Source organism: Metopolophium dirhodum, chromosome 1 (assembly GCF_019925205.1).
Source record: "Metopolophium dirhodum isolate CAU chromosome 1, ASM1992520v1, whole genome shotgun sequence".
In the NCBI taxonomy this organism is placed as follows: Eukaryota; Metazoa; Arthropoda; class Insecta; order Hemiptera; family Aphididae; genus Metopolophium; species Metopolophium dirhodum.
The window spans coordinates 30,807,408-30,817,818 of record NC_083560.1 but is presented as its reverse complement, the minus strand read 5'-3'; positions in this window follow the sequence as shown (position 1 = coordinate 30,817,818).

Here is a 10,411-nt window from a genome sequence, read left to right as displayed (position 1 = left end):
TATTAGAATAATTTACGTCTCACATTGCGTAGGTGCTGGTGCGGGGTGTTTGGCAAATGTTAATTGAGACGGCTGTGGTGTTACCTTATGTAGCATTATTACCAATAAATAAAAAAATTTGAAAATCTAGGCCGAAATTTACTATTGAATATTGATTGTCGAAATTAATTTTCAACCATGGCGATAGACAATATAACTGGAATCGTAAAGTAATATATTTTATTTATAACAATGTATAAATTTCAACCCGCATAGAAGCCGCAGGAAATAACAATGTGTTTCCTGTGGCCGATAATAATATAAATAGAATGACTGTAATATATGTATAACATGTGAAATTGTAAATACCTAGCATTGATAGCAGGGCGGAGTGGAATACGTTCTCCATTAGTTTATTGGTCTATAATAATTGTATTATTGATTATTCGTTTATTACTTATTTTACAATTGACATTCGATTGAGTCTGTTGTCTGAGTGACTACGCGTAGTACGGAACGTCGGGGCTATACCTATAATTTACTGAAGCAGTGAAGCCTGAAATAGAACGAGGTAAATATTCTAATAGAATTTATTTAAAATTTAAGTGATTAACAACAAATTATGAAAAATTTTTAACATTATTATTGTAAAATGATAATTTTTTCCGTTACAACGTGTCCTACGTGAATCCGGCAGAGTGCGTACGAATTCTATTCTGACCAGCGTGTGCGTACGTGCGGTGCGTCCGATGCAGCGAAATATAAGCTGTTTTGTTTTTACGTAAGACACGTCGTTAGATTTTATTATTTTATTTTTATTCATGCATAAAATATTTGCATACTTCAGAATTAACCGTTTAAGAAAATAAATATAATTTCATATATATTATTAATTGAACGAGAAAAATAAGTGCCTATACAAAATTAAAAAAATAGTTGAGTAAATAAAATATAAAACTGCCAAAATGAGTTGAGTAGGTATACTTTTATACTTATATTTATTTATTGGTTCCAAAATATTTTAGATTCTGATGGATGTATTGATTTTACAATGATGTGTGTGTGCTTTTTTTTTTTTTTATAATCATTTTGAGTTTTATTCTCAACAACATGCGTAATAATGATAAAAATATGAATTTATCTTGTTTTCTTGTAATTCCAAAACGAATAACTGTACACCAATGACGTGTTTTTTTTATATAATCATTGAAAGTTAAAATTTCGACGAATTTCATCAAATTGAATGTTTACAAATTATTTAGTAGATAAACATTTATAAAACGTCCAATTTTTATACCTAAGGATTACAATTTATGTTAAAACACGTAAACGTGGTATTTGAAACATTTCATATGTAATAACTAGATGATTATTTATGTTTATACAACTAAAATGCAATGAATGTGGACTTATAATTATATTAACATAAATAATACAGTTTATGTGTCCAATTCTATTATCTTGTATGAATCATACAGTTTATCATCGACCCATTAAAGAATAATTATTCTTATTATATTTTATCCAACTGATAGTTTTCTCGATAATAATGGTTTACTATTAGCACTGTTAGTTTTGCAGAGCAAACTGACTCTTTCAGGGAACAAATTCAATCGTACGGTCTTGTCAATTGGCGTTTACGTTGTAGTTTCAATATTAGATAGGTACATATTTTAATTTTGCATAAATATATCAAAAATTTAGGTCATTCTACCTTGTAGGGAAAACTAAAACAAGATTATTATTTTGGTGTATATTCAAATTAGCCAACTGTGAATTTCTGATTTTAAATAATCGTGATTGATTAAAAACTTGTAATAGGTATCTCGGAATCGTTTAAAAATATTCATTTAGGTGTAAGGAGTACAACCATAATTGTTTTTAATATTTTTTCAAATCATATTCAATTGTAAAAGATTATAAACGTTTCCTCAAAACACGAAATCAATTTAGGCAAACCAGTTAGTCCATACACTTTGAACGACTGCTCGTGTATTTATAATACGTACCTGCTACCTACCCGCTGAGGTGTTTTACGCAAACGGAATGCATTAACTTCAATGAATGTTCAAATATCAATATATCATAACTAATTTGACGATGCTTTATTTGTATTATGTTTACGATTTCAATTCATGGAATATACTTGTTTGTATGACATGGTTTTCAGATTGATTGAGTTCCGTACGCATCAGTGTATTTACTAAAGGGTTCTTTTTATTATTTCAGTATACAGAATGTCTTCAAACAAAATTCCACCATCATCATCGCTCAAACCTAAACCACATCCCCTTAAACAATATGTCCAGATGCGAAATGATAGGTGCCAAGAGAACATGCAAATTCTAAGGAACGGTCTGACGCCGACGGAAAAAGTTAGATGAAAACAGCAGTTTGGAACCAAACAAAAATTAAAAGAAATAAACCATAGGACATATTTTAATGAAAGTGTAAAAAGTTGTAGACACGAACATTTCGATTACTTTATATTTTGTATTTCAAATATTTTAACACGTACGTGTGCCACAGCAAAATATATAATTATCGTCACCCACATAATCACTGTATCGTCTTGCTATAAATAAATATATTATGTAAGCTATTAATGAAACATTTTTTTTCTCTATTAAACTTTACATCGATTAACACAGATATCTCCATTTGAGATGCGTGACACGCAAGAGAATACATTTTATCAGCAGCATTATGGTACCTGAGAATGTTCAACATTTTCTTCGTAAGTGAAATCTAACCTTTAGCTATAAAATGCAACATTTAATATACAGACGAAACAATTCTTCATAATTTGTATTCTGTTATTTTACCATTAAAAATTTAACAAAAAAACTGCACATCACAGAGACAAAAAAAAATGTCACAAATTACAACGAATAGACGGATGGCTTCGAACGCCAAGCACAGTTATGGGAAGAAAATTTCAGAGACCGAAACCGAGAATTAATTCATCAATAGGTAATCTATGTATAAAAGTGTATACAAATACTAGTTTGAAAATCGCTGGGATATAGTTCTCAATGTCTAATCCACCTTAAGATTCTCTATACAAAAAGATAATTTAGGAAAAATATTATAAAATTATAAACCAAGTCAATGTCTCTATTTTGTAGTTATAATCGTGATTTTATTAATTTTTAGAATTTCGTATCATTCAGATTGGGTAAATAGGAGAAAATATAATTTCCACTAGAATGTGACTAACACAATCATAGTTTTAAAATATTTTAGATTCTGATGGATGTATTGATTTTACAATGATGTGTGTGTGCTTTTTTTTTTTTTTATAATCATTTTAAGTTTTATTCTCGACAACATGCGTAATAATGATAAAAATATGAATTTATCTTGTTTTCTTGTAATTCCAAAACGAATAACTGTACACCAATGACATGTTTTTTTTATATAATCATTGAAAGTTAAAATTTCGACGAATTTCATCAAATTGAATGTTTACAAATTATTTAGTAGATAAACATTTATAAAACGTCCAATTTTTATACCTAAGGATTACAATTTATGTTAAAACACGTAAACGTGGTATTTGAAACATTTCATATGTAATAACTAGATGATTATTTATGTTTATACAACTAAAATGCAATGAATGTGGACTTAAAATTATATTAACATAAATAATACAGTTTATGTGTCCAATTCTATTATCTTGTATGAATCATACAGTTTATCATCGACCCATTAAAGAATAATTATTCTTATTGTATTTTATCCAACTGATAGTTTTCTCGATAATAATGGTTAACTATTAGCACTGTTAGTTTTGCAGAGCAAACTGACTCTTTCAGGGAACAAATTCAATCGTACGGTCTTGTCAATTGGCGTTTACGTTGTAGTTTCAATATTAGATAGGTACATATTTTAATTTTGCATAAATATATCAAAAATTTAGGTCATTTACCTTGTAGGGAAAACTAAAACAAGATTATTATTTTGGTGTATATTCAAATTAGCCAACTGTGAATTTCTAATTTTAAATAATCGTGATTGATTAAAAACTTGTAATAGGTATCTCGGAATCGTTTAAAAATATTGATTTAGGTGTAAGGAGTACAACCATAATTGTTTTTAATATTTTTTCAAATCATATTCAATTGTAAAAGATTATAAACGTTTCCTCAAAACACGAAATCAATTTAGGCAAACCAGTTAGTTCATACACTTTGAACGACTGCTCGTGTATTTATAATACGTACCTGCTACCTACCCGCTGAGGTGTTTTACGCAAACGGAATGCATTAACTTCAATGAATGTTCAAATATCAATATATCATAACTAATTTGACGATGCTTTATTTGTATTATGTTTACGATTTCAATTCATGGAATATACTTGTTTGTATGACATGGTTTTCAGATTGATTGAGTTCCGTACGCATCAGTGTATTTACTAAAGGGTTCTTTTTATTATTTCAGTATACAGAATGTCTTCAAACAAAATTCCACCATCATCATCGCTCAAACCTAAACCACATCCCCTTAAACAATATGTCCAGATACGAAATGATAGGTGCCAAGAGAAAATGCAAATTCTAAGGAACGGTCTGACGCCGACGGAAAAAGTTAGACGACAACAGCAGTTTGGAACCAAACAAAAATTAAAAGAAATAAACTATAGGACATATTTTAATGAAAGTGTAAAAAGTTGTAGACACGAATATTTCGATTACTTTATATTTTGTATTTCAAATATTTTAACACGTACGTGTGCCACAGCAAAATATATAATTATCGTCACCCACATAATCACTGTATCGTCTTGCTATAAATAAATATATTATGTAAGCTATTAATGAAACATTTTTTTTCTCTATTAAACTTTACATCGATTAACACAGATATCTCCATTTGAGATTCGTGACACGCAAGAGAATACATTTTATCAGCAGCATTATGGTACCTGAGAATGTTCAACATTTTCTTCGTAAGTGAAATCTAACCTTTAGCTATAAAATGCAACATTTAATATACAGACGAAACAATTCTTCATAATTTGTATTCTGTTATTTTACCATTAAAAATTTAACAAAAAAACTGCACATCACAGAGACAAAAAAAAATGTCACAAATTACAACGAATAGACGGATGGCTTCGAACGCCAAGCACAGTTTTGGGAAAAAAATTTCAGAGACCGAAACCGAGAATTAATTCATCAATAGGTAATCTATGTATAAAAGTGTATACAAATACTAGTTTGAAAATCGCTGGGATATAGTTCTCAATGTCTAATCCACCTTAAGATTCTCTATACAAAAAGATAATTTAGGAAAAATATTATAAAATTATAAACCAAGTCAATGTCTCTATTTTGTAGATATAATCGTGATTTTATTAATTTTTAGAATTTCGTATCATTCAGATTGGGTAAATAGGAGAAAATATAATTTCCACTAGAATGTGACTAACACAATCATAGTTTTAAAATATTTTAGATTCTGATGGATGTATTGATTTTACAATGATGTGTGTGTGCTTTTTTTTTTTTTTTATAATCATTTTGAGTTTTATTCTCGACAACATGCGTAATAATGATAAAAATATGAATTTATCTTGTTTTCTTGTAATTCCAAAACGAATAACTGTACACCAATGACATGTTTTTTTTATATAATCATTGAAAGTTAAAATGTCGACGAATTTCATCAAATTGAATGTTTACAAATTATTTAGTAGATAAACATTTATAAAACGTCCAATTTTCATACCTAAGGATTACAATTTATGTTAAAACACGTAAACGTGGTATTTGAAACATTTCATATGTAATAACTAGATGATTATTTAGGTTTATACAACTAAAATGCAATGAATGTGGACTTATAATTATATTAACATAAATAATACAGTTTATGTGTCCAATTCTATTATCTTGTATGAATCATACAGTTTATCATCGACCCATTAAAGAATAATTATTCTTATTATATTTTATCCAACTGATAGTTTTCTCGATAATAATGGTTTACTATTAGCACTGTTAGTTTTGCAGAGCAAACTGACTCTTTCAGGGAACAAATTCAATCGTACGGTCTTGTCAATTGGCGTTTACGTTGTAGTTTCAATATTAGATAGGTACATATTTTAATTTTGCATAAATATATCAAAAATTTAGGTCATTCTACCTTGTAGGGAAAACTAAAACAAGATTATTATTTTGGTGTATATTCAAATTAGCCAACTGTGAATTTCTGATTTTAAATAATCGTGATTGATTAAAAACTTGTAATAGGTATCTCGGAATCGTTTAAAAATATTCATTTAGGTGTAAGGAGTACAACCATAATTGTTTTTAATATTTTTTCAAATCATATTCAATTGTAAAAGATTATAAACGTTTCCTCAAAACACGAAATCAATTTAGGCAAACCAGTTAGTCCATACACTTTGAACGACTGCTCGTGTATTTATAATACGTACCTGCTACCTACCCGCTGAGGTGTTTTACGCAAACGGAATGCATTAACTTCAATGAATGTTCAAATATCAATATATCATAACTAATTTGACGATGCTTTATTTGTATTATGTTTACGATTTCAATTCATGGAATATACTTGTTTGTATGACATGGTTTTCAGATTGATTGAGTTCCGTACGCATCAGTGTATTTACTAAAGGGTTCTTTTTATTATTTCAGTATACAGAATGTCTTCAAACAAAATTCCACCATCATCATCGCTCAAACCTAAACCACATCCCCTTAAACAATATGTCCAGATGCGAAATGATAGGTGCCAAGAGAACATGCAAATTCTAAGGAACGGTCTGACGCCGACGGAAAAAGTTAGATGAAAACAGCAGTTTGGAACCAAACAAAAATTAAAAGAAATAAACCATAGGACATATTTTAATGAAAGTGTAAAAAGTTGTAGACACGAACATTTCGATTACTTTATATTTTGTATTTCAAATATTTTAACACGTACGTGTGCCACAGCAAAATATATAATTATCGTCACCCACATAATCACTGTATCGTCTTGCTATAAATAAATATATTATGTAAGCTATTAATGAAACATTTTTTTTCTCTATTAAACTTTACATCGATTAACACAGATATCTCCATTTGAGATGCGTGACACGCAAGAGAATACATTTTATCAGCAGCATTATGGTACCTGAGAATGTTCAACATTTTCTTCGTAAGTGAAATCTAACCTTTAGCTATAAAATGCAACATTTAATATACAGACGAAACAATTCTTCATAATTTGTATTCTGTTATTTTACCATTAAAAATTTAACAAAAAAACTGCACATCACAGAGACAAAAAAAAATGTCACAAATTACAACGAATAGACGGATGGCTTCGAACGCCAAGCACAGTTATGGGAAGAAAATTTCAGAGACCGAAACCGAGAATTAATTCATCAATAGGTAATCTATGTATAAAAGTGTATACAAATACTAGTTTGAAAATCGCTGGGATATAGTTCTCAATGTCTAATCCACCTTAAGATTCTCTATACAAAAAGATAATTTAGGAAAAATATTATAAAATTATAAACCAAGTCAATGTCTCTATTTTGTAGTTATAATCGTGATTTTATTAATTTTTAGAATTTCGTATCATTCAGATTGGGTAAATAGGAGAAAATATAATTTCCACTAGAATGTGACTAACACAATCATAGTTTTAAAATATTTTAGATTCTGATGGATGTATTGATTTTACAATGATGTGTGTGTGCTTTTTTTTTTTTTTATAATCATTTTAAGTTTTATTCTCGACAACATGCGTAATAATGATAAAAATATGAATTTATCTTGTTTTCTTGTAATTCCAAAACGAATAACTGTACACCAATGACATGTTTTTTTTATATAATCATTGAAAGTTAAAATTTCGACGAATTTCATCAAATTGAATGTTTACAAATTATTTAGTAGATAAACATTTATAAAACGTCCAATTTTTATACCTAAGGATTACAATTTATGTTAAAACACGTAAACGTGGTATTTGAAACATTTCATATGTAATAACTAGATGATTATTTATGTTTATACAACTAAAATGCAATGAATGTGGACTTAAAATTATATTAACATAAATAATACAGTTTATGTGTCCAATTCTATTATCTTGTATGAATCATACAGTTTATCATCGACCCATTAAAGAATAATTATTCTTATTGTATTTTATCCAACTGATAGTTTTCTCGATAATAATGGTTAACTATTAGCACTGTTAGTTTTGCAGAGCAAACTGACTCTTTCAGGGAACAAATTCAATCGTACGGTCTTGTCAATTGGCGTTTACGTTGTAGTTTCAATATTAGATAGGTACATATTTTAATTTTGCATAAATATATCAAAAATTTAGGTCATTCTACCTTGTAGGGAAAACTAAAACAAGATTATTATTTTGGTGTATATTCAAATTAGCCAACTGTGAATTTCTAATTTTAAATAATCGTGATTGATTAAAAACTTGTAATAGGTATCTCGGAATCGTTTAAAAATATTGATTTAGGTGTAAGGAGTACAACCATAATTGTTTTTAATATTTTTTCAAATCATATTCAATTGTAAAAGATTATAAACGTTTCCTCAAAACACGAAATCAATTTAGGCAAACCAGTTAGTCCATACACTTTGAACGACTGCTCGTGTATTTATAATACGTACCTGCTACCTACCCGCTGAGGTGTTTTACGCAAACGGAATGCATTAACTTCAATGAATGTTCAAATATCAATATATCATAACTAATTTGACGATGCTTTATTTGTATTATGTTTACGATTTCAATTCATGGAATATACTTGTTTGTATGACATGGTTTTCAGATTGATTGAGTTCCGTACGCATCAGTGTATTTACTAAAGGGTTCTTTTTATTATTTCAGTATACAGAATGTCTTCAAACAAAATTCCACCATCATCATCGCTCAAACCTAAACCACATCCCCTTAAACAATATGTCCAGATGCGAAATGATAGGTGCCAAGAGAACATGCAAATTCTAAGGAACGGTCTGACGCCGACGGAAAAAGTTAGATGAAAACAGCAGTTTGGAACCAAACAAAAATTAAAAGAAATAAACCATAGGACATATTTTAATGAAAGTGTAAAAAGTTGTAGACACGAACATTTCGATTACTTTATATTTTGTATTTCAAATATTTTAACACGTACGTGTGCCACAGCAAAATATATAATTATCGTCACCCACATAATCACTGTATCGTCTTGCTATAAATAAATATATTATGTAAGCTATTAATGAAACATTTTTTTTCTCTATTAAACTTTACATCGATTAACACAGATATCTCCATTTGAGATGCGTGACACGCAAGAGAATACATTTTATCAGCAGCATTATGGTACCTGAGAATGTTCAACATTTTCTTCGTAAGTGAAATCTAACCTTTAGCTATAAAATGCAACATTTAATATACAGACGAAACAATTCTTCATAATTTGTATTCTGTTATTTTACCATTAAAAATTTAACAAAAAAACTGCACATCACAGAGACAAAAAAAAATGTCACAAATTACAACGAATAGACGGATGGCTTCGAACGCCAAGCACAGTTATGGGAAGAAAATTTCAGAGACCGAAACCGAGAATTAATTCATCAATAGGTAATCTATGTATAAAAGTGTATACAAATACTAGTTTGAAAATCGCTGGGATATAGTTCTCAATGTCTAATCCACCTTAAGATTCTCTATACAAAAAGATAATTTAGGAAAAATATTATAAAATTATAAACCAAGTCAATGTCTCTATTTTGTAGTTATAATCGTGATTTTATTAATTTTTAGAATTTCGTATCATTCAGATTGGGTAAATAGGAGAAAATATAATTTCCACTAGAATGTGACTAACACAATCATAGTTTTAAAATATTTTAGATTCTGATGGATGTATTGATTTTACAATGATGTGTGTGTGCTTTTTTTTTTTTTTATAATCATTTTAAGTTTTATTCTCGACAACATGCGTAATAATGATAAAAATATGAATTTATCTTGTTTTCTTGTAATTCCAAAACGAATAACTGTACACCAATGACATGTTTTTTTTATATAATCATTGAAAGTTAAAATTTCGACGAATTTCATCAAATTGAATGTTTACAAATTATTTAGTAGATAAACATTTATAAAACGTCCAATTTTTATACCTAAGGATTACAATTTATGTTAAAACACGTAAACGTGGTATTTGAAACATTTCATATGTAATAACTAGATGATTATTTATGTTTATACAACTAAAATGCAATGAATGTGGACTTAAAATTATATTAACATAAATAATACAGTTTATGTGTCCAATTCTATTATCTTGTATGAATCATACAGTTTATCATCGACCCATTAAAGAATAATTATTCTTATTGTATTTTATCCAACTGATAGTTTTCTCGATAAT